This window comes from Arvicola amphibius, chromosome 11 (assembly GCF_903992535.2).
Source record: "Arvicola amphibius chromosome 11, mArvAmp1.2, whole genome shotgun sequence".
Lineage (NCBI taxonomy): Eukaryota > Metazoa > Chordata > Mammalia > Rodentia > Cricetidae > Arvicola > Arvicola amphibius.
The window spans coordinates 54,137,487-54,162,964 of NC_052057.2; positions in this window are offsets into that span (position 1 = coordinate 54,137,487).

The window sequence follows — 25,478 nt, forward strand, 5'->3', positions numbered from 1 at the left end:
GAGATATGGGACTTTTCCTTCAAATATATTTAAAGATCTCTTATACCAAGTTGGAACGTGATAAATGTGCATCTTGGATAATATCTTGCTTTTCAAGTAGAAAGCATCAGCTGACAGAATTGTGCAGTGACTTGCCCCAGTGCTCTCCATTAGACCCATGTTTCCAGATTATATTCTGATTTGATCCAGGTACTTGACTGAAGGCAAGGGATTCTCTTGTTTGCCAAATTTCTCCCACAGCTATCAGTCAGCACTAGAGGAGGCATGGTTCTCCACACAGGTCCATCTTTCTCAGTCCTGTCCTCTCTGTTTTCTCTCTGCTTATTCACTCACCTTCAGGACTTCATTTCACTGTAGCTGCTCATTTACAGGGCCTTTTAAAATATGACTGAGAGTTTCCTTGTCTTTCTTTCCTCATTCTTTTCAGTTGGCAAATATGGTTCTTTAGATATCATTGGTAAAAAGGCCTAAGCAAGAGAGGAAAGCTTTCCCCAAGTAGCTCACAGGGCCATACTCCATTCCAGAGTTCCCAGGCTTTGAACATGATGAAGAGTGGGGCCTGGTCCTGTAGCTGAGCTCTGTTTTATATATTATATACACATAAGATTACTTATATATCAAGCAGTGTTTACCTGTGGCATTAGTTTTCATTTTAAGTATAATTATGACTTTTCACACTTCTGGGTAAGATCAAGGTTAAATAAAATTATAAATGTACTTTTAAAAGAGCCTGGAATACAATAAAGTCTCAATGAGTAACAACCACTGCTCCCCCCCCCCAAAAGTTGATTGGGTTGTGTGTGTTGAGATGGTTTAGTAGATAAAGTGCTTGTGGTAAAAGCATGGAATTCTGAGTTCAGATTCTTAGTACCCTTATAAAAAACTAGGTGTGGTCATACATACACATATCCTTAGTGCTAGGTCCCAGGTATGGAAACAGGAGGATCACTCAGCTTTACTGGACATCAACCTTACTGAAAATGGCAACAAATGAGTTTAACTTTCAGTGAGAGACCCTGTCTCAAGGGAATAAGGCAGACAGTAATAGAGAAAGACAATGAACTTTTTTTGTCTCTATGAACATGAACTTTACAATTTTTAAATAATTCCTTAGATATTCAGAAAAGAACTATAACTTTCAAGGCCATAAAGAAAAAATAGTCTTTTTAATAGGCACAATTAAAATATAATGTAAAATAACCTTTTATTTAATACCTACTTTTATTATTTACATCATAGTCATTACATAGGAAGAAAGATGATATACAATGATTGATACATAAATAACAGTATACAGAATAACAGGATTTAAAAAGTAAGAAACAGACCTTCTATATAAACAATGCCTGCAATCCTTAGGATCCCAGATGAAGTGACTGGGATGAAGTGAATTTATAAGAACATGATTTCCTCATATCACTCTTGTTATGTTTGCCCTACACCAGCCTGTATTTTGTAGACATTCCCACAGAGACCTACAGTTGAGGGAAAATTCCAATCCTTTGAAGCCACTGGTATATTGCAAAATATTTAAAGCTTTTGAGATAGTCCTCCTACAGAGTTCATGATAGATGAGTGGCCTTTTGATAAAGCAAAATATTTTCCTCCCAGCATACAACTACACTGACTCCATCAGCACAATGGATAGGTTGAAATATATCCTTTGAAGGTGAAGTGGATTAAAATCACTCAAGTACAGGCACTCAGACCTGTAGAAAGTAGTAAGTGCAATGGTCAAGTAACATCTCCAAAATGTGTAATGTTTCTCAGGCCTGGGTATGTTAAGACTTTTGACAAAGTCAGAGGATTTACAAATGTTATGAAAGAAATTACTGTTTTCAGAGACTGTTAAGATATCCTGCATGCCAGCGACATTTCAAGGGCATTAAGGACAGTCTCACATACTTCTCCTCAGCCTTTGAATTCTACAAGATCTGATAAATGTTGTCTTTAACTGATATTGAAATTAATGTTGAAAAATTGGGTCATTTACCTGCAATTGCACAATTTATCAGAGAGGCAGGTTTCCTACTAGAGTCTCAGTTTCATGTGTAATAAACTATACTGTAATTGCTGGAGAAAGCCTCTTGAGTATTTTTCTATGAGCTTGTTCTATCAAGAAAAAGCAATATTAAAGAATGTTCAACAAAATTGAAACAAAGGAACAATCATATTACCTAGCATAACATTTTCTGTTTCCCTGTGTATTCCCCAATGGTATTTATCCAAAAGATGTTGAGTTTATTCAGTTTTAACCCCAGTATTTGCTCATTTTCATAATCTTGAGCTATTGAAAATGTTACCAAGTACTTATGAAGACATTTTATCTTAATAATTGCATGATAGTTAATCCTCATAAGACAATAACTTCTTTTTTGGGGGGGTGCTTAAATTTTTATTTATTTATTTATTTATTTATTAAATTTGTGCCTCCTCCCTGCCTCCCATTTACCTCCCCCTCCCCACCTCTTCTATCTCTCCCTCTCCTCCCCCTCCCTATCCTGTCCGAAGAGCAGTAAAGGTTCTTTGCCCTGTGGGAAGTCCAAGGTCCTCCCCCCTCCATCCAGGTCTAGGAAAGTGAGCATCCAAACAGGCTAGGCCTCCCCAAAGCCAGTATATGTAGTAGGATCAAAATCCACTGTCATTGTCCGTGGCTTCTCAGCTGCCCTCAATGTCCGCCATGTTCAGGGAGTCCGGTTTTATCTGGTGCATTTTCAGTCTCAGGCCGGCTGGCCTTGGTGAGCTCCCATTAGATCAGCCCCATCATCTCGTTGGGTGGGTGCACCTCCTCGTGGGCCTGACTTCCTTGCTCATGATCTCCCTCCTTTTTCTCCTCATTTGGACCTTGGGAGCTCAGTCCAGTGCTCCAATGTGGGGCTCTGTCTCCATCTCCATCCATCACCAGATAAAGGTTCTATGGTGATATGCAAGTTATTCATCAGTATGGCAATAGAATCTGGCCCTTTATGGCTCCCTCTCCTCAGCTGCCCAAGGAACTAGATGGGGGCATCTTCCTGGACACCTGGGAACCCCTCTAGAGTCAAGTCTCTGCCTACCCTAGAATGGCTCCCTTAATTAAGATATATATTTCCTTGTTCCCGCATCCACCCTTCCTATATCCCAACCAACCCATTCCCCCAAGCTCTCCCCATACTCCCCTTCACACTTTTCTCTCCCCATCCCCCCTTAACCCCATCCCACCCCACACCCATGTTCCCAATTTTTGCCCGGAAATCTTGACTACTTCCAATATCCAGGAGGATAACTATACGTTTTTCTTTGGATTTACCTTCTTATTTAGCTTCTCTAGAATCACGAATTATTGGCTCGATGTCCTTTATTTATGGCTAGAAACCAATTATGAGTGAATACATCCCATATTCATCTTTTTGGGCCTGGGTTACTTCACTCAGGATGGTGTTTTCTATTTCCATCCATTTGCATGCAAAATTCAAGATGTCATTATTTTTTACCACTGAGTAGTACTCTAATATGTATATATTTCACAGTTTCTTCATCCATTCTTCCACTGAAGGGCATCTAGGTTGTTTCCAGGTTCTAGCTATTACAAATAATGCTGCTATGAACATAGTTGAACAAATGCTTTTGTAATATGATAGGTCATCTCTTGGCTATATTCCCAAGAGTGGAATTCCTGGGTCCTGGGGTAGGTTGATCCCGAATTTCCTGAGAAACCGCCACACTGATTTCCAACGTGGTTGCACAAGTTTGCATTCCCACCAGCAATGGATGAGTGTACCCCTTACTCCACAACCTCTCCAGCAAAGGCTATCATTGGTGTTTTTGATTTTAGCCAATCTGACAGGTGTAAGATGGTATCTCAAAGTTGTTTTGATTTGCATTTCCCTGATCGCTAAGGAGGCTGAGCATGACCTTAAGTGAGTTTTGGCCATTTGAACTTCTGTTGAGAATTCTCTGTTCAGTTCAGGGCCCCATTTTTTAATTGGGTTAATTATCATTTTAAAGTCTAGTCTCTTGAGTTCCTTATATATTTTGGAGATCAGACCTTTGTCTGTTGCGGGATTGGAGAAGATCTTTTCCCAGTCAGTACGCTGTCTTTTGTCTTAGTGACAGTGTCCATTGCTTTACAGAAGCTTCTCAGTTTCAGGAGGTCCCATTTATTCAATGTTACCCTTAATGTTTGTGTTGCTGGGGTTATACGTAGGAAGCGGTCTCCTGTGCCCAAATGTTGTAGAGTACTTCCCACTTTCTCCTCTAACATGTTCAGTGTGGTCAGATTGATATTGAGGTCTTTAATCCATCTGGACTTGAGTTTTGTGCATGGTGATAGATATGGATCTACTTCCATTCTTCTACAGGTTGACATACAGTTATGCCAGTACCATTTATTGAAGATGCTTTCTTTTTTCCATTGTGTACTTTTAGCTCCTTTATCAAAAATCAGGTGTTCATAGGTTTGTGGGTTAAGATCCGGGTCTCCTATTCCATTGCATTGGTCGACTTCTCTGTTTTTATGCTAGTACCAAGCTGTTTTCAATACTGTAGCTCTGTAATAGAGTTTGAAGTCTGGGATGGTAATGCCTCCAGAAGTTCCTTTATTGTATAAGTTTGTTTTGGCTATCCTAGGTTTCTTTTTCTTTCATATAAAGTTGATTATTGCCTCTCATGATCTTTGAAGAATTTTGATGGGACCTTGATGGGGATTGCATTGAATCTATAGATTGCCTTTGGTAGAAGTGCCATTTTTACTATGTTGATCCTCCCAATCCAAGAGCAAGTGAGATCCTTCCATTTTCTTTTTTTTTGTTTTTTTTTGTTTTTGTTTTGTTTTTGTTTTGTTTTTCGAGACAGGGTTTCTCTGCAGCTTTTTTAGAGCCTGTCCTGGATCTAGCTCTTGTAGACCAGGCTGGCCTCGAACTCACAGAGATCCGCCTGCCTCTGCCTCCCGAGTGCTGGGATTAAAGGCGTGCGCCACCACCGCCCGGCTAGATCCTTCCATTTTCTCGTATCCTCTTCAATTTCTTTCTTCAAAGACTTAAAGTTCTTATCAAATAGATCTTTCACTTCCTTGGTTAGAGTTACCCCAAGATATTTTATGCTATTTGTGGCTATCGTGAATGGTGATGCTTCTCTGATTTCCTTCTCTGCTTCCTTATCCTTTGTGTATAGGAGGGCAACTGATTTTTTGGATTTGATCTTATATCCGGCCACGTTACTAAAGGAGTTTATCAGCTGTAGGAGTTCTTTGGTGGAGTTTTTGGGGTCACTTATGTACACTATCATGTCATCTGCAAATAATGAAAGTTTAACTTCTTCCTTTCCAATTCGAATCCCCTTGATCGCCTAGTGTTGTCTTATGGTATTGCTAGAACTTCAAGCACTATATTGAAGAGATAAGGAGAGAGTGGACAGCCTTGTCGTGTTCCTGAATTTAGTGGGGTGGCCTTGAGTTTCTCTCCGTTTAATTTGATGTTAACTGTCGACTTGCTGTAAATAGCCTTTATTATATTTAGGAATGACCCTTGTATCCCTAATCTCTCCAAGACCTTTATCATAAAGGGGTGTTGAATTTTGCCAAATGCTTTTTCAGCATCTAATGAAATGATCATATGGTTTTTTCCTTCAGTTTATTTATATGATGGATTACATTGATAGATTTTTGTATGTTGAACCAGCCCTGCATCTCTGGGATGAAGCCTACTTGATCGTAGCGGATAATTTTTCAAATGTGTCCTTGGATTCGGTTTGCCAGTATTTTATTAAGAATTTTTGTGTCGATGTTCATGAGTGAGATTGGCCTATAATTATCTTTCTTGGTTGAGTCTTTGTGTGGTTTAGGTATCAGGGTAACTGTAGCTTCATAAAAAGAATTTGGCAATGACTTTTCTGTTTCTATATTATAATATACTTTAAAGGAATATAGGTATTATGTCTTCTTGGAAGTTCTGGTGGAATTCTGCATTGAAACCATCAGGTCCTGGGCTTTTTTTGGTAGGGAGGTTTCTGATAACAGTTTCTAATTCTTCACGACTAACGGGACTATTTATATTGTTCACCTGGTCCTGGTTTAACTTTTGTATATTGCACTTATCTAAAAAGAATCCATTTCTATTACATTTTCCAATTTTGTGGCATACAGGCTTTTGTAGTAAGATATAATAATTCTCTGAATTTCCTCTGTGTCTGTGGTTATCTCCCCCTTTTCATTTCTGATGTTATTAATTTGCTTGTTCTCTCTCTCTGCCATTTGATTAGTTTTGATAAGGTTTTGTCAATCTTCTTGATTTTTCTTCAAGAACCAACTTTTTGTTTCATTGATTCTTTGGATTGTTTTCTGTGTTTCTGTTTTGTTGATTTCTGCCCTCAGTTTGATAATTTCTAGTATTCTACTCTTCCTAGGTGAGACTGCTTCTTTCTTTTCTAGAGCTTTCAGGTGTGCTGTTAAGTCTCGAATGTGTGCTTTCTCCATTTTTAAGTGGGAACTTAGTGCTATGAACTTTGCTCTTAGCACTGCTTTCATAATGTCCCATAGGTTTGAGTATGTTGTGCCTTTATTTTCATTAAATTCAAGGAAGACTAATTTCTTTCTTTATTTCTTCCTTGACCCTGGTGTGGTTCAGTAGTTGACTGTTCAGTTTCCATGAGTTTGTAGGCTTTCTGGGGGTAGCATTGTTGTTGAATTCTAATTTTAATCCATGGTGATCTGATAAGATGCGGGTGGTTACTAATATGTTTTTGTAACTGTGGAAGTTTGCTTTGTTACCGAGTATGTGGTCAATTTTTGAAGAGGTTCCATGAGCCGCAGAGTAGACAGTATATTCTTTCCTTTTTGGGTGGAATGTTCTATAGATGTCTGTTAAGTCCATTTGTTTTATTACCTCCATTAAATCCCTTAATTCTCTGTTAGGTTTCTGTCTGATTGACCTGTCCATTAATGAGAGAGGAGTGTTGAAGTCTCCCACTATCAGTGTGTGTGGTTTGATGGCTGCCTTGAATTCTAGTAATGTTTCTTTTACAGAGGTGGGTGCTTTTATATTAGGGGCATAGATATTCAGTATTGAGACTTAATTCTGATGGATTTTTCCTGTTATGAGTATAGTGTCCCTTTCCATCTCTTCTGATTGATTTTTGTTTGAAGTCATCTTTGTTAGAAATTAGTATGACCTAATTGTTTCTTAGGTCCATTTGCTTGATAAACCTTTTCCCAACCCTTTACTCTGAGTAGATGTCTGTCTTTGTGGTAGAGGTGTGTTTCTTGTAAACAGCAGAATGTTGGATCCTGTTTTCGTATCCAATCTGTTAGCCTGTGCCTTTTTATAGGTAAATTGAGTCCATTGATATTCAGTGATATTAATGACCAGTGGTTATTAACTCCGGTCATTGTTTTTTTTGGTAGTAGAGATTGTGTTTTTCATTTCTTTGAGATGTGCTGGTGAAGGGTTGCTAGATGTCTGAGTTATTTTGGGCAATGCTGCACTCCTTGGTTTGTGATTTTCTTTCTATTACTTTCTGTAAGGCTGGATTTGTGGCTATGTATTGTTTAAATTTGTTTTTATCTTGGAATATTTTGTTTTTTCCATTTATAGTGAATGAAAGCTTGGCTATGTATAGTAATCTGGGCTTGCATTCATGGTCTCTTAGTTTCTGCAGAACATCTATCCAGGACCTTCTAGCTTTCATGGTTTCCATAGAGAAGTCAGGTGTAAGTCTGATAGATTTACCTTTATAAGTTACTTGACATTTTTCCTTTGCAGCTCTTAATATTCTTTCTTTATGCTGTGTGTTTTGTGTTTTGATTTTAATATGGCAAGGGCATTTTTTTGTTCCAGTCTATTTGGTGTTCTGTATGCTTCCTGAACGTTCATAGGAATATCTTTCTTTAGGTTGGGGAAGTTTTCTTCTATAATTTTATTAAATATATTTTCTGGACTGTTAATGTAGTGATGAGCTGCAGGCAGGCCTGCTTTTCATCCCGACCAGCTCCAGGCAACCGGCTAGCTTATCCCCAGAAATAACAACACACAAACTGTATTCTTTTAAACACTGCCTGGGTCATTAGTTCCAGCCTCTTATTATCTAATTCCCACATCTCCTGCTTTAACGCATATCTAATAATCTATATAACACCACGAGTGGTGTCTTACCCAGATAGATTCAGCATGTCTGTTATGGTTTTGGTCCCTGTCCCTTTCAGAGACAAGCCATGCCCATTCCCTCCCCATCCACTGAGGCAGGCTGATCTTCAGCTTCCGGCCTGAGCTCACTCTCTTTTCCATCTTCCTCTTGGAGAGGCAGCTTCACTTCTGCCTCTCTTCCCCCTTCTCTGTTTCTCTCTCTCTCTCTCTCTCTCTCTCTCTCTCTCTCTCTCTCTCTCTCTCTCTCCCTCTCCCTCCCCCTCCCCCTCCCCCTCCCTCTCCCTCTCCCTCTCCCTCTCTCCTTTAATAAATCTTTATGCCTATTTTTGTGTCTATGCTGTTAAGCTGCCTCCGCCATCTTCCACTGCCATTTTCCACTGCATGTTCACGTATGTTCACCCTCTGCCCTGGTCACACGTGTTTCGGGAGTCTCCTCACAGCTATGTGCAGCTTCCCAGATACTATCTTTTTAAGAACAAAAATGTCTGACCTGGTGGCTGGCTTCATGGCAACTGTCTCCGTGAGGAGGGGCACGGCAGTCTGACTAACTTAGGAGAGGTGTGGCATCTGACTGAGCCATCTACCTCACTTCCTTCTTCTTGTTCTGTCTACTCCAACCCCCTAAGGGCTGACCAAGTCAGTTTCTTTATTAAAACAGAAGACCCTCCCACATCACATTAAGCTGTAATTCTTCTCCTTCTAACCCTATTATTCTTAGGTTTTGTCTTTTTATTGTGTCCCAGATTTCATGAATGTTTTGTGATGAGAATTTGTTGGATTTGCTGTTTTCTTTGATCAGTGCATTTATTTTCTCTATGGTATCTTCAGAATCTGAGATTCTTTCTTCTATTTCTTGTATTCTGTTGGTTATGCTTGTTTCTGTAGACTCCATTCATTTACATAGATTTTCCATATCCAGCCGTCCCTTGGCTTGTGTTTTCTTCCTTGTCTCCATTTCAGTTTTCAAGTCTTGCACTGTTTCCATTATCTGTTTGATTGTTTTTTCTTGGTTTCCTAGGATATCGTTTATGTATTTACTAAATTCTTCAAACTTTTTGTTATTCTTCTCATCCATTTCTTTAAGAGAGTTTTTCACATCCTGTTTAAGGGACTCTATTACTTTCATAAAGTCAATTTTTTTCTACTTCTTCTTGATTAGTGTGTTCAAGTCCTCCTGTTGTAAGTTCGCTGGGTTCTGGTGCTTTAATGTTGTTTTTCAAATTGTTGGAGGAATTCTTGCATTGGCGCCTGCCCATTTCTTCCTCCAAATAATTCCCTATGTGTCTTCTTTTAGAAGTTCAATTCTCCTTGCTGGCCAGGCAGCTGGCAGGCAAAAGGCCTACCTTGCTGCAGACAGGCTAATGAAACCTCCCACCTGCCTGGGTGCACTCAATTCCCAGTCCTAGTGCCCAAACAGGCTGAGCTGTGGGATTTTATGGCCCTGAAGATGGAAGGATGAAGGGGGGGGGGGTTCTGGGTACAAGCTAGGAAGGGATAGGAAGAGAGAGGCTTTATCTGGGGAGAATAGCCCCTGCAGGAAGACCAGGAAGTGTAGCGGGTGTTGGGGAATGTCTGTGGTCCCTCTCCTGGTGGCCAGGCACTTACTCACTCCAATGAATGATGGGTCTTTTGGTAGACAATCAGGTCTCCTTGCTGGCCAAGCAGCTCTCTGACAAAGAGCCTACCTTGCTGCAGGCAGGCTATTAAAACAGCAGACCTCCTACCTGCCTGGGTGCACTCAATTCCTGGTCCCAGCACCCAAACAGGCTGAGCTGTGGGATTTTATGGCCCCGAAGATGGGAGGATGAAGGGGGGGTTCTGGGTGAAAGCTGGGAAGGGATAGGAAAGGAGAGGCAGTATCCAGGGAGAATATCCCCTGCAGGAAGACCAGGAAGTAGGGGGGGTTGGGGAATGTCTGTGGTCCCTCTCTGGGCAGCTGCCATGGTTCAGGCACTCACTTACCCCAATGAATGATGGGTCTTCTGGTAGACAATCGGGTCTCCTTGCTGGCCAACCAGCTCTTTGACAAAGGGCCTACCTTGCTGCAGGCAGGCTGTTGAAACAGAGGACCTTCTACCCACCTGGGTGCACTCAATTCCTGGTCTCAGCGCCCAAACAGGAGGACAATAACTTCTTATTTCATTAATATTAGAAGTTTAAGATTTTTAAAAACAATTTAGTACATAAAGGTTTTCTTTTTTTGTTTGAATAATTCTTTGAAACACATTACATTCCTATTAATGAGACACTTGAATTAAAAATAGGAATTTCACAAGAAGTTTAACACACTTATTAAAATTGACATGCTAATTTAATAATATGTGATATTTTCCCTCAAATTCTAGTTTTTTTAATATGTCCCATCTTATGTTCAAATACAAGAAATATTTAGATAATTTAAACTATGCTATTATAACATTTCATATTATTTTCCAATAATTTAGTTGTCTCATTTTACTAAAATACAAAATAGAGAGAGGGAGAAAGAAAGAGAGAGGGAAAAGTTTACTCTATATGGTATTCCTCTATATATTTTACCTGTTATCTTTTTTCTACCATTTTCTTTCCATTTCTTGGTTTCTGTACCTTCCTTGATCTGTACATGATCATCCTTCTTCTAGGTGAATTTTAGATTTTTAAATTTTTTCACCTGTAAATTTTTATTCTGGGTGTGTATATAAATATCTTAATATTTATTTTTGAAATATTGATTGCTTTGTTATGAAAATCATAAACTGTTAAGAAAAAAGAGTAGACATTGTTTTATCATTAAAATCTACACATCTGACAGAAAGTTTGAATGAAAATGGACCTCGTAGTCCATTTTGAGAAGATGTTTTAATTAGGTTTTCTATTGCTGTAATGAAACACCATGACCAGAAAGCAAGTTGGGGAAGAAAGGGTTTATGTGGTTTACACTTTAACATTGCTGTTCATCACTGAAGAAAGGAAGTACAGGATCTTGAACATGGCAGGATCTTGGAGTCAGGAGTTGATGCAGATACCATAGAGAGGAGCTGCTTACTGGCTTGCTTCCCATGGCTTTCTGTGCCTACCTTCTTATAGAACCCAGGTTCAGCAGTCCAGGGTTGGCACCACTGACCAAGAACTGTGCCCTCCCCATTGATCAATAAAGAGACATTGCCTTACAGCTGGATCTAAAGAATGCATTTTCTAACCTGAGTCACAGCCCTCTGATGACTCTAATTTATGACAAAACTAGCTGGTACAGAAGGATTATGAGGTGTGGCCTTGTTGGATGAGGTATGTTACTGGGAGTGGCTTTCGGAGCTGCAGATACTCTCAGTTAATGCTCCAGCTTCATGGCTGTCTTCCTGCTGCCATGATCATAATCATAATGAGCTAATCATTTGAAACTGTAAACAAGTCCCCAATTAAAATGCTTTCTTTTATAAAAGTTACTTTGGTCATGGTGTCTTTTCACAGTAATAGAACACTAAGATAGAAGTTGGCACCAGGAGTGTAGTGTTGCTATGACAGGCCTGATTGTTGCTTGGAGGAATATGAAAGATTTTGAAATTTTGGACTAGAAAAACAGTCCAAAATTAAAAATTAAAGTCAATGCTTTAAATGGGACTTTATGGGCCATCCTAATTGGAACATGGAAGACAGTGATGCTGAAGGCAATGTGAATTGTGGGGCCAAAATCAAGAGGTTTCAGAGAAGAAGAATATTATAGACCAGCCTAGACTCTTTTCTTGTAATATTTTGGCAATGATTGTAGCTTCTTTGTGCCCTTGTCCTAATAGTATGCTTGGGTCTAAATTGAAGTTATTGGGTAATGGTATTGCAGAGGAAATTTCACGGCTCTTCTGACATGAGACCAAGAATTTGAATTTCACTTTAATTAGCATGCTTGGTTTTAGAAGATAAAGCCACATTTCAACACCCAAGATAGCTTAAATCTTAAATTGGACTGGAAATACATAAAATCATTTATATTATATGTCTATAGAGGACAGTAGAGACAAATATTTGGGAAGATTTATGAAATTTTACCCTGTTGGAAAAATGATACATCAATAGTCCAATTTACTTTTTTTCTTTAGACATTTGATCTAAATGATTTGTTATTTTTCTTCAGATGTTTCATTTGCCTAGTAGTCTTCAGATTCCTTAGCTTGATATCTTTATTCTCCTAAAGAGACATAAGTAAATACCTTCCCCAACCCTAATATTGGGGAGATTCTCTTTTGGCAAGTTTTATCTGATAAAATGAAAAAGCATTTGTTAGGTTTTTTTTTTTTTTTTTTTTTTTTTTTGGTTTTTCGAGACAGGGTTTCCTTGTAGTTTCTAGAGCCTGTCCTGGAACTAGCTCTTGTCGACCAGGCTGGCCTCGAACTCAGAGATCCGCCTGCCTCTGCCTCCCGAGTGCTGGGATTAAAGGCTTGCGCCACCACCACCCGGCTGCATTTGTTAGTTTTATAGGTTAGTGCAGGTCAAAAGTTCGTGATGTTTGGTGAACTATCATATTTTCTACTTAGGAGGTGTTTCTTGTTCAAGTTGCATCTTTACCCATTTTGATGGTATACATAGCTTTTCTTTTCCATGTAAACAAAAGCAAATCCCCTCCCACAACATAGCACATGTTCTGGCTTCCATTCTGAGGTTAGTACATCTTTAAAGTATATTGGCTGATTTAATTTCATAGTTTTTTCTACTATCCATTATTTCTGCCCAGCCATTGTTTCTTTCTCATTAGCATTTAGAAAATTTAAAGTTTATAAATGCAATCTATTTCTAGGTTTAATTTTTATCAATTTATGTTTATTGAACATATCATTTAGAGGTCAAGTGACCTTTCTATATCTTCCTGTTCTGTAGGATTGTGTGGTATACCTTCAAGTATCTCTCTTTAGAAGCCTGATTATTTTGATTCAGGAATTGTTAATCTCACCAAATAAATAAATAAATACTATAAGCTCTTTGCCAGTTTTCACTTTCTTCCCATAATTTGCTAATTTCATCATTAGTAAAAGGTACTATAGTTTTTCTAGATCTATTCCTGTTAATTGATGAAGTCTCAATTTTCCTTTTGTAAATAACAACGAGATCTTTTCCACAAAAGGTTTTAATTTGTCACTTGGCTTATGTGGTAAAGATATCCATTCTAAGAAAATGTTTTCACTTTGCATTAAAATTCCTGTAGGAGAATGTTTGGGAAGAGTCTGCAATAGATCTCACCTAATTTGCACCCTTTGGGTCTAAATTTTTTAAACCTATTTCATAGCCTAAATAATAATAGAATCTTCTCTTTGTATTTTTCAGAAGCAATCTGTAACTTTTAGCAAGGCAAAATTATATTTGCTTCTTCGGGTATTCTTTCTAAGTATTTACATTTGAATCAGATAGCAAAATGTAATCCATGTAATAGTAATATAAAAATTCTGGAAATTACTTATGTATCATTTCCAATAACCGACTTACAAAATACTGGCACAAGGTGGGGCTGTTTAACATTCCCTGTGAGAGAATCTTGCATTGATATCTCTTAGCAGGCTAAGAATTATTATAATTAGGCATCATGAAGGAAAACTTTTCTTTGTCTTTTTCTTGTAAAGGTTTATTTACTATGGGACAATGGTATTGTACCTTGTTAAGATTTGTCATTTGTATTGGTGTAATAAAACACTGACTGTCCAGTGGCCAGGCAAGAAATATAGGCAGGGTGATCAGTATAGGATAATTCTGGGAAAAAGAAAGGCTCAGTCTTCAGTCATCACCCAGATACAGAGTAAGCAAGAGGAGAATACTTCACTGATAATAAATACCAAACCACATGTCTAAAACAGACAAAAATTATTGGTTAATTTAAGATGTAAGAGTTAGTTAAAAAGAAGCCTGAGCTAATTGGTCAATCAGTTTATAATTAATGTAGGCCTCTGTGTATTTCTTTAGGACTGAATGGCTGTGGGACCAGGCATGATAGAAACTTGTCAACATAAAGTAAAGAACAAATTTTTAAATCAATGACTATAAGAAGCCATTCTTTTGGCAATAAAAAGGAAAAGGAATGCATGATTGTAAAGAGCCCATTTATTGAATCACCTTCTTAAACACTCTTAAATCTGCAAATATTCTCCATTTTCCAGATTTCTTTTTAACAACAAATAAAGGAGAATTCCAAGTGCTGGTTGATTCTTCAATATGCTGAGCATTCAGTTGCTCCTGTACCTTCTGTTTTAAAGCCTGAAGTTTGTCTATTGTTAAAGACCTTTGCTCAACCCATACATGTTTGCCTGTCAGCCATAATTTAAAAGCAGAGCCATTATTGTTATTGTAATATCAGCAGCTGTTGTGCCCTGTTTTTGTACAACCTAGATACTTGGTGACTCTTCTTTATAAAACTTTCTAATATTTCTTGCAGAAACATTAGTTAATTTATAGTTTGTTTCTCTGAATGGGGGAATGTTAATCTGAGTATTCCATTGCTGTAACAAATCATGTCCCCACAAATTAATTGCTATTTTAGTTACATATGGTTTTAATATTCCCCTCTGTCTTTTTGGCCCTACACATTCAACCTATTCCTCAATCTGCTTTACCCGAGATAAAGTTCCTACCCAGAAACTTAACATTTATGTCCTGAAGAAACCAATTTGGATACCAAGTTTCTGATGAAATTATTTTTGAATTTGCATCTGTATCTACCAGACTTTTAATGACAATTTCATTTATTTGTATTTTTAATTTTGTTCTTTTTTCATTTATAGAAGTTTGGCAAAATACTCATTTTATGGTTTCTCCTGAAGTTTTTGTTCCTTCTTCTATAGCCTTTTCTATTATCCATAGCAGTATGATTTCTTATAACAGGCATTGGGCTTTTTAATTTCTCTGGGAAGGACTTTCCTCTACAATGAGAGAAAACAACTAAATCAGATTTGGCATAGTAGACAAATTTGTCATAAATGCCAGTGAGAAGCCCCCCATAAAGTTTCCCAATTGCAAAGGATTACTATGAATATCCTTCATTGACCTACATGTATTAGTTCAATGACTTTTGTACACCTTTTGCATAATCCAGAGGAGAGGGCCATTCTTCTTAGAAATAACATTGTTCTTAGAAATGCCCTGTCTACAATTCCTTTTAATGTAACCTTGACACAATTATAACAGTTGATGTCTCAATTTTTCCTCAAACCTCTGGAAATCACCTTTTCTGTTCATGTATGATCATGTCCATGAGGATCAATATTAATTCTATCTCAGATCCATTCCTCCAAAGATGTTGGCTATATCTTTAATAGCACAATTATCATTTTGTATACAGAATTAGCATTATCAAAAGCCAGAGATTTGTTTATCACTTTCCTAACTTCTGAATTTGGTATCATTCAATTTATTGCTGAAGTCAGTCTTTTCAAGAAATCCATAAAGGCTTCCTTTGGGCCCTATATAACTTTAGCAAATGACTCAATTTTCTTTCCTATTTCTCCAATTCTGTCCCAAGCATTCAAAGTTGCTGCACAACATAAATCCAGCATGTGGTCATCATATACATCCTGCCTTTCTATAGTGGTGTAGCCTCCTTCTCCAAGAATTTGGTTTGGGATAGTTCCCTCCCTCTATATCTAGTTCATTGTTCAATATTCTTAGCTTCTTCTCTGAACCAAGTACTCCATTGTAATTTTGTACCAGTCTCTAAAACTCTATTAATCAAATCTTTCTGATTATTAGGAAGACTTCTAATTCAAACTGACCATGAGTTTAATATTTGCTACACAAAAGGTGAATGCATGCCATATGAGACTATTACTTCCAAGACCTCTTTAAATCTAACAATGGCATAAGAGTTCAGTTAGCTGTAACAGAGTTTCTGTCATTTGGTAACTTCTGTAAGGCTCTTGGCTAGTTGTCTGCAAAACTTTAGGCTGCTCCTCTCTATACTTATAATACTGAAACTGGCTATCCACTAAATTCTTCTTCTGGGTTTGAATCTCTCTGTGATCTGTTTTATTAGATTTTTCTAAAGCCCATAAATTAACAGTAAGATTAATCAACTTTTTAGTTATAAGACAAATATTTTTATGCTGATGATGTTTACAGTTGACATTACATAAATCCCATCTAAATTAGATATCGTCTCATTTTTAAACTGTCATCAGAGACCTAAATCCTGTCATTGCAATGATTTTCCCCACTTTTAATGTGGGAAAAATTCTCTCTTTTAACTAATTACCCCCTTTAAGAATTCACATGGTCTTACAAATCGACTGAAGATGTTGATGAATATTTGAGACTGGTTGCTACTGCATAGAACAATAAAAGTCTGACTGGATTTCCAGGCAGCTACCTAATTTGGCAGCAGCCTGACAAGGAGGTTCAGGAAGAGCCTGCAGCCCATAGTGAAGAGAGAAAGAGAGAGAGAGAGAGAGAGAGAGAGAGAGAGAGAGAGAGAGAGAGAGAGAGGAAAGTATAGCTGTAAGAGGCTGGAGCCCCACATGCAGCTCCCGTGAGAGCCCAGTGTGCAGCCCCAGCTAGTGTTTGTGGCTAAAAAGCCTCAGACTTTTTATGAATTTGGACCATAAATATTAGGTGCCAAATGTAGTATAATTAATAAAAACCCAGAGACAGAATTTGAAGTTCAACCTGAAGGTCAGAAAAGCAAAATAGCCAGCCATTGGCTCTTACCTCAACCTCATTCTGAAATGGTTTTCTTTCCTTCAAAAATATCAGAATGACACTGGATCTGTGACTGTCTTCTCCTGCTTTATATTCCTCTCTCAGGCTTGGATTAAAGGCATGCACTACCCAGTTTCTATGACAAACTAGTGTGGCTACGGGGATTAAAGGTGTGTGTTACTAGTGTCTATTCTGCAAGGCTGACCAGTCGGGCTGTTTTACTCTCTGATCTTCAGGAAAGCTTTATTTATTAAAATACAAGTGAAGTATTATTACAACCAGTCAGGAACCATTAAGGATGAGGAGGCTTTCAGGAGATGAGAGGAAGAACTCAGGTAGTATAAAATAGGTATGGGGACTAACATAGTAAGAAGGACTCAGTTGAATAAGACACTGGAGAGCATTATGGAAGAAAGAGTAAGTTTAGAAATAACTAATACTAAAAGCTGTTGAAAAAGTCATATAGAAACTTATGACTGTAGGAGCTTCTTATATTATATACATATAAAATATTTGAAAGAAATTACTCAATAAGGTGTAGAAAATGCCTATCCAAGACACTATAAGCTATCAAAGAAAAAGCCAATGCCAAGAACAGGTTACCTCTTTTAGAGGTGCTTGTCAGTGAAGTCCCATAGACTACCAAATTTCATAGACGATTGCCATTGTTCTTACTTATCCTCTGAAACTGTTGCTAAAACCCTATTACTGAAGACATGGAATAGAAATGGTTTGATAACCTCCCATACCTAATTGAGTAACTCTGAATGACTGATTGTTTCTGGATGAGAGAGAGTCGAATTTTTAAAGATTTTATCCCCTGGTAAATAAACCACATTCTTGTGGATGGCCCCACACCCAGGAGTATATAAACAACATAAATTGAAGACTTTATGTTATTAAATTTAAAAGAAAAATTTAAAGAAGACACAAAGTTTAGGGAGTGGGTATAATTTAGAAGAAACTAAGTGAGAAGTGGAGAATAAATACAATCAAAATCCATGTAAAGAAACTCTCAAAGAACTAATAAAAGTATGTTAAAGACTATTGAGAACCCCAAAGACATTTTCTTATATTAATCATATCTACCAGCTACCAACTTTACTCCACTCCAAATGAAAAATATTATAAGTTAATTAAATTAATTAAAAATTAACAATGAAAGAAAAGACAGAAAGAAAAGAAAAGTAGCTGGGCCATGGTGGTATATGCCATTAATCCCAGCATTCAGGAGGAAAAGACAGGCAGATTACTTTGAGTTTCCCTTTCTTATGAACTTTATTTTCCCCAACAATGGTCTTTTCCTAGTTCCCCATATTATATAAATTCTCATAGTTAAACACAAAAATCTAAAGATTTGACACTAAAATCCATATTTGATTGAGAACATATGATACTTGTGTTTCTGGATCTGGGTTATTTCACCTAGTCTCACATTTTGCAGCTCTATCCATTTGCCTGAAAAATCCATTTTTCTTTACACTCAAATGATTTCTTTGTATTAGGTAGCAGTTTCATAATCCATTCATCAGCTAATGGGAATCCATGCTCTAACTATTATGAACATGTGTTGAGCATGTATCTCTGCAGTAGGAAATAGAGTCCTTTGGATAGATTCCAAGGAGTGACATAGCTGGGTCAAATGGTGGATCTATTTCTAACTTTTTGATGAACTGCTATGTAAGTTTTCATAGTTACTGCATCAATATGTATTCTTGCAAACAGTATGCAAGTATTTACTGTTCCCCCACTTCCTCACCAACATTGGTCAGTTGTTTTCTTAACCTTAGTCTTCTTGACTGGAACAAGATGAAATCTTGAAATAGTTATTATTGGCATTTCCTTCATGGCTAAGGATGATGGACATTTAAAAATAATTTTTAGCTACTTGTGTTTATTCTTCTAAGACCTCTTCTGTTGATATTCATAGCATACTTTCCTACTATTCTGTGAAACTGATATAATATAAAAATATACTCTAAATTTACATCTCTCTACCCATAGATTAGTGTAGGACATAGACCTCCTCAGAGAAGTTTTTTTTGTGTAGTGGACAGTATGTAAGGCAAAACCTTACAAGGAATCAGAATACAGAAACATCTACACCACACACACACACACACACACACACACACACACAAACAAACACACACACACACCAGGGCTCAGGAAGCATCATGGAAGGAAGAACAGAAAGACTGTAAGAGCCAGTGGTCAAAAAGGACTGAGGTAAACAGTGTCTTCTGGACATGGCCAAAATTGTACATTTGTGAATTGGTTGAATAAAGAAACTGCTTGGGCCTTTTGATAGGGCAGCACTTAGGTAGGCGGAGTATACAGAACAGAATGTTGGGAGGAAAAAGGGCAGAGTCGAGATGCCATGAAGCTCCTGCCTGAGACTGACACTGGTTAGAATCTTTCCCGGTAAGCCACAAACTAGTGGTGACACACAGATTATTAGAAATGGGTTGAATCAAGATGTGAGAGTTAGCTAATAAGAGTCTAGAACTAATGGGTCAGGCAGTGTTTAAATGAATACAGTTTCTGTGTGATTATTTCAGGTGTAAGCTAGCCAGGTGGGACAGAATAAGGGGCCCTGCTCCCTACTACAATAATGAGTTGAGAAGCTCCAGTATGGAAAAGCTGCTGTAGTGAACACAGCATAATGGTGAAGGACAGAAAATGCTCTCTCTCTCTGCTGGAGCTGGGACTTTCATCTTTTCCTACCCTTGAACATAGAAGCTCCAGATTTCAGAGCCAAGATTTCTGCCACAATCTCCCTCATTTAAAGGCCTTTGGAATCATGGTCAATAATATTTTCCATTTTCCTGGTTCTCTAACTTATATGTGCCATATTGTTACTGTGGAACTTGGGGCTTCAGTTTTGAGGTTTTTCATCATGTTATAAAAAGAATTTCAAAACAATTTTGGAAATACTATCAAGGGCCATTGTGTTAGAGTTTGAGAGAAGAACAGTACAAACAAGATGTAATATTGAAGCAACTTACTCATATGGCACATAAACAAATAAATATAAATCTTAAAAAAATAGAGTCCTGTTGCCATAATATTTTAACTGAAGAATAATGCATATGCTTTAATATGCAAATATTAAAAATTAAAAATATATACATGTATGTACATATATGCGATAAGTTAGAGATATTTCTAAATAGTCATCCTTGAAAAAGGTAAACAGAAGCAGTATTTTACATACATTAGTGTCTGCATTGTTTCAAATTTTCCAAAACAAGATGCTTCATACTATTTTTATAATGGAAGAAGGAACTGAGAATGGGGGCGGGGAAGAATAGATGGATTCCTACATAATTTTAGGTTGCCTGACCCCAACAAAAGGAATCACTGTACTTACACGGGGTGGAAAACATTTTCCTACCAGACAGTATAAGTACAGAGTAATACAAAAGATTGGGATCACCTCAGACTTCGGATCTAAACATTACAGAGACACAGGTAGAGCACCCAAAACCAACCATGAAAACTGCTGTAAACCATGGAGCTGTATGTGATTGGTAAATGTTTATAAGCTATATCAGGAATACATTACATTGCTGTTTCTTCTGAGCAAAGAAAGTTTCATATTCATAAACTTGAGCTCAGGGCTAATTGTATTTCTTTCCTGGGAATCATCCTTTAACAGAAATTTCTTATCACTACAAAGATGCTTAAAAATATTCTAATTGTTGAGCTCTATTCTTCATTGATTAATGTACTGTAAGATGACACTGACAAGAGTTCAAGAGAATCATTCTTGGTGGCCTTTGTAACAAATAAATGCTCATAGGCAAAGGTAACTGGTATTGAACCAGGCCAGCAAAAGCAGTTGGTAGATGGTAGACACAAAACATTATTAAAAAGAAATACCTTCTTGTTTGTAAAGTATAACATGGAGCCATAACCAAGAGACCTAATAGTGTGTGACTGGGAAGAGAAGCCATGTGAAGACAGCAGGTAAAATGCATAATCCAATATACTCTAGTCTTGTTTACAGGGAAGTAAAATGACAGCAGTGAATATAGCAAGTTCATCTGTCTCTATTAGACAAAACATCTGCTCAAATCTGCATCTATACAATGCCTTCAAAGAAGAAAACTCTTTAACCATTTATAAAAAGGGCTTAAGAGCATAAAAATAATCCAGGAGATGGTGGTGCATACTTTTATTCCCAGCATTCAGGAGGCAGAGGCAGGCAGATCTCTGTCAAGTCCAGCCTAGTCTACAAGGCTAGTTCTAGGACTGGCTCCAAAGCAATACAAAGAAACCCTGTCTCATAAAAAAAAGAGTATAAAAATTAAAATAATTATCTGTCTTTGTAAGCACATCAGAAAAAAATAATCAAAACAGGGCCATAAAAAATGAAAAAAAGAAAATGAGTTGTTTTTAATACAAGAAAAGCAAAAGGCGATAAAATGGGTTGAAAATTCAAAGTGTAGTTAAAGACCAATTATTGACACCAATTATTAAATACAATAAAATATAATGCAATTATTGAGTGCAAAGCAAGCATTTTATTTTCTAAGTAGAAAACCTATCATTTTGCCTCCAGGGTATCAGGTCAGAAATCAAAATTTGTGAGTGCTTAATTACATTAAAAATATATTGAAAACATAAAAAGTATATTGTATATTTTCAGTAGGGTTTAGTAGATAAATGCCAGGGCAGACTTCTAACTGATGCTCATAATTTTGGTAAGATCAACGGACCTCAAATTTTATTTGAAGAAATTAGCCCATTCTGGAAATGAACTCAACTAAGCCAAAGAAATTAACAAAAGTAATTCAGCTTACAGTAAATGGATACATAAATGGGAAATGAAGGAAAGAATGGGTAGATGATGCATGGAAATATTATGGAGGGATGAGGTAGGGAAAATGAATTGATATTGGTAAATTTCTAGGTTCAGTTAGAAACAAAGTATGTAAGCAGTGTAAATAGTGAGATTATCATTGTTAGTTTAATTTTGCATTTTACTCTCAACTACAAACTCAATGCAGGGCCTCAGAACCTACCAAGAAAGTTTTTTACCAATTGAATTGTACCGTTTCATGAAGATATTTTTTAAAAAAACAGAATAACAAATAACTATTAGCAATAGAAATTGAAGACTGAGGGCCAGGTAGATAGTTCAGTGGGTAAGGTGCTTGATCTGCAACCATGAGTGGTTGTGTAAAAGCCAGATATGGCAGTATATAACCTCAGCAATGGAGAGTTGGGGACAGGTGGATGGCCACAGGAGTCTGCTCCCAGCCTATCTAGACAGATTGTCCAGCTCCAAGTTCAGTGAGACATGCTGCCTGCCTCAAAAAATAATAGGGTGGAAAGTAACCAAGGAAGATGGCTGATGACAAACCATGTTCTTGGCATACCTCTGAGTAGAAGATCTCAGCCAAACATGTATGCACACTTGTATAACACATTTTACTTGTATAATAAATTAAAAGTTAAGTTCCTCTAAAATTAAACTCCAAATAAGAACCAAAGTACAAGTTAAGACACAAACAGCATAAGACAGTGGAGAGGTAAACAAATAAAAGGCAAAGTAAAGGACTTTTAATGTAATCAAAAAATAACTGTCATTATCCCCAAATAAGGGTAATGACCAAGGTTTTAGGTAACACAATCTAAAATTGATTCAAACATACTGAGAGTTAGAGTGCTTGGAAACAGTGCTCCCAGCACAGTGCTCAGCTGTGAATGTCAGAGATGTGAAGGAAGTGTTGACTTTTAGCCCTCTATCTCCCTGCTTTGTTTTAGGTTTCTATCTCAGCAGGAGAATAATTAGATTGTTGAGAATGTATTACACAGGTGGACACAAACCCTAATTTACCAGTCTATGTAACTTTAAGGACAGTCTCTCAGATGGCATCAGCTCCCCATTTTTTTTAAAGTTGCAAAACAATGAACTTTGTAAATTCTTCACATATCAAATAACTTTAGAGCTGATAACAAACAGTGAGCCTGAATCTGCCCTGTTGCAAAGGGAAGGATAACCGAGGGATTGAATCTTGAGACTGCCTCTGTCTTTTCTTAGATTGCTTTATTAAAGAATGTCAGAGAAGCTGCTTATGCAGGAATGAATAGTGGCAAAAGGGGGTCACTAATATATCAGAAAAAATATATCGAGAATACAGTGACTATAGCTATACAAAGCATCCACTGATGAAAAGTTGGGAGGTAATTGAAAAACTGTTTATAAAAGAAACATGCTAAGTTATAGGATCACAAGAGTTTCTTTTTTAGTATTTTCAAAGCATTTATTATGGATATATAATCCTCAATTGTTAAAAAAATCATGTTGGAAATGTTTTAAATGTAATATTTAATATAAATCTAAGGCTAGGATTCAATAACATTTTTTTTCTTTTGGCTTTTCAAGACAGGGTTTCTCTGTGTTACAGTTCTAGTTGAACTGGAACTTTGTGTACCAGATTAGCCTTGAACTCACTTTGTGAACTAAATTAGCCTCAAACTCATAAAAATATGCCTGTTTGCCTCTGCCTCCTGAGTGCTGAGAGTAAAGACATGCACCACTACCACCCACCTATGGATTTGCTAAAAATATTAAGACATGACTTGACTTCTCTTGAACAGGACACATTTAAAGATTAAGCAAAATGATTATGTCATTTCCTATCATATAATGATAAAAAATAATATCTGCAAATTAAAATAATAGATGTTTACATAAGCGATGGCTCCACATGTTGAAATCTTTGTCTCCCATGCAATACACCCAGAGTCTTGACCTTTAGGGAAGGAAGTTGATGATGAATTTCCCAGACTCTCAGTGATGGAATCTGCTGAAATTTTGGCTGGTCTGTTGAGTGATGCAGAGGTTGCATGTGGACACGGCAGAAGAAGCATGCACTTCATGGGAAGGACCTGCCATATCGTTGGTCTCCTCTTCTCAACTGCAACATCCTGATTTCTATGTGGGGAACAGCTCTATTCACCATGTGCTCCTTGTGTTACTGTGGAGGGAAGTAAGTGAGTGAATGAAAGGAGAAAGGGAGCACCAGTGCAGCTTCCTCTTCTGTGCTTCTTGATATGCCAAGATGAATGTGAGGAGTCCTAGCTATATACTTCCTTCCATACCTTCTACCATGCCTCCAGAGACACCATGGAATGGGACTTCTTTACCAATGGACCAATACAAAATCCTTCTTCTCTTTAGTTGTTTTTTGTCATAGCAATGAGAAATCAACTAATTCGTCTCAAGACATAAAGGGTGTAAGAGGACAAAGAAAAACATTAAATGTGATTTGCAGGGATCCACAGTAACATTGAATAGACTGAAAATGCTGGGTGTTGTATTTAGCAACAGAAGCAGAGACAAAAGGCACTGCAGTCAGAGCCTGGAGTTTGACTGTCAAGACAAGATATTACATCACAAAATGACCAGAGAGCAGAATAAAGTTATTTTTCATTTGGTTAGAAATATCAGACTTCTTACATATACAGAGAGTGGAAAATAATAAAATGAACCCACAACAAAATAAGGAGAAGATGCCAGAATGCACCTGGAGGGGGAAGATCAGAAGTCAAATCATCATCAGTTATGGAGAGTCTCAGGTCAACCTGGGCTCCATAAAGGTCGAGTCATCTTCAGCTATGGAGAGCCTCAGGCCAAAGTGAGCTCCATGAAGTTCAAGTTATCTTCAATTATGGAGAATCTCAAGCCAACCTGGGCTTAATGAAAGTCAAGTCATTGTCAGTCATGGAGAGCCTGAAGCCAACCTGGGCTCCATGAGACCCTATATCAGACCAACAGAAAAGACAGAGACAAAGAAGGTAGGAACATCTGGAAAAAGGCAGATGGATGTCATACAAACAATGGTACCCAAGCAGAAGGGTCACTGAACCACAAAAGTGTGGGCACACAAAGGGCAAATGGGAAATGTTCTGTTAAGTGAAGTTGTGCATTATCTGCTAGGAATGAGAAAGAAGAGAATGGGGGATAAAACAGAAAACTTATCATAAAGGGTATTTAAAAGTCCATTTATTAAAACACATGACCTTTAAGGACACTGAATTTTTAGTAATCAAATTTGTGTTTAGTTTCAAGGAAGGAAAGAAGTAAAGGTATGGTATGTGAAGGTACAGAGAAGCCTGTAACTGGATCCATGTATAAAGGTCCAGATGGCAAAGGCAGGATGACTTTAAGGAGCAGCAAATGGCCCATCCAGGAAGGGTTCAGGCCAGCACTGGCAGTTGCATCTACTTAGTACCTTAAGAGCAGCTTCTTTGAGAGCCTTGTCTTCTGCCCAGCAGTGCCACCCTTTCATACCAGGCTTCCTTAACTTCTTACTCACTGATTTGTCTGTTGACAATAATCAAGTAAAATCAAATCCTAGCATAGCTAGTTGGATGTGAGTGCTTTCCATTATGCAAACCTCTCTGCCAGGACAAAAAGTGGATTAACCACTTACATAACAGACAGGGAAACAACTGATATCTTTCTGACTCTTTGAAAATTAACAATTAAGAGATGAAATTTTGGTGTATGAGGTCCTTCTGTCTATGTGTTGCTTTCATTGGTTTAATAAAGAAACTGCCTTGATGTTTTGATAGGGCAGAGCTTACATAGGTGGAGTAGACTGATCTGAGTGCTGAGAAGAAGGGCAGTGTGGCAAATGCCATGGTTCTCCTCCCCGAGATGGACGCTGGTTAGACTCATGCTAGTACGCCACAGTCAAG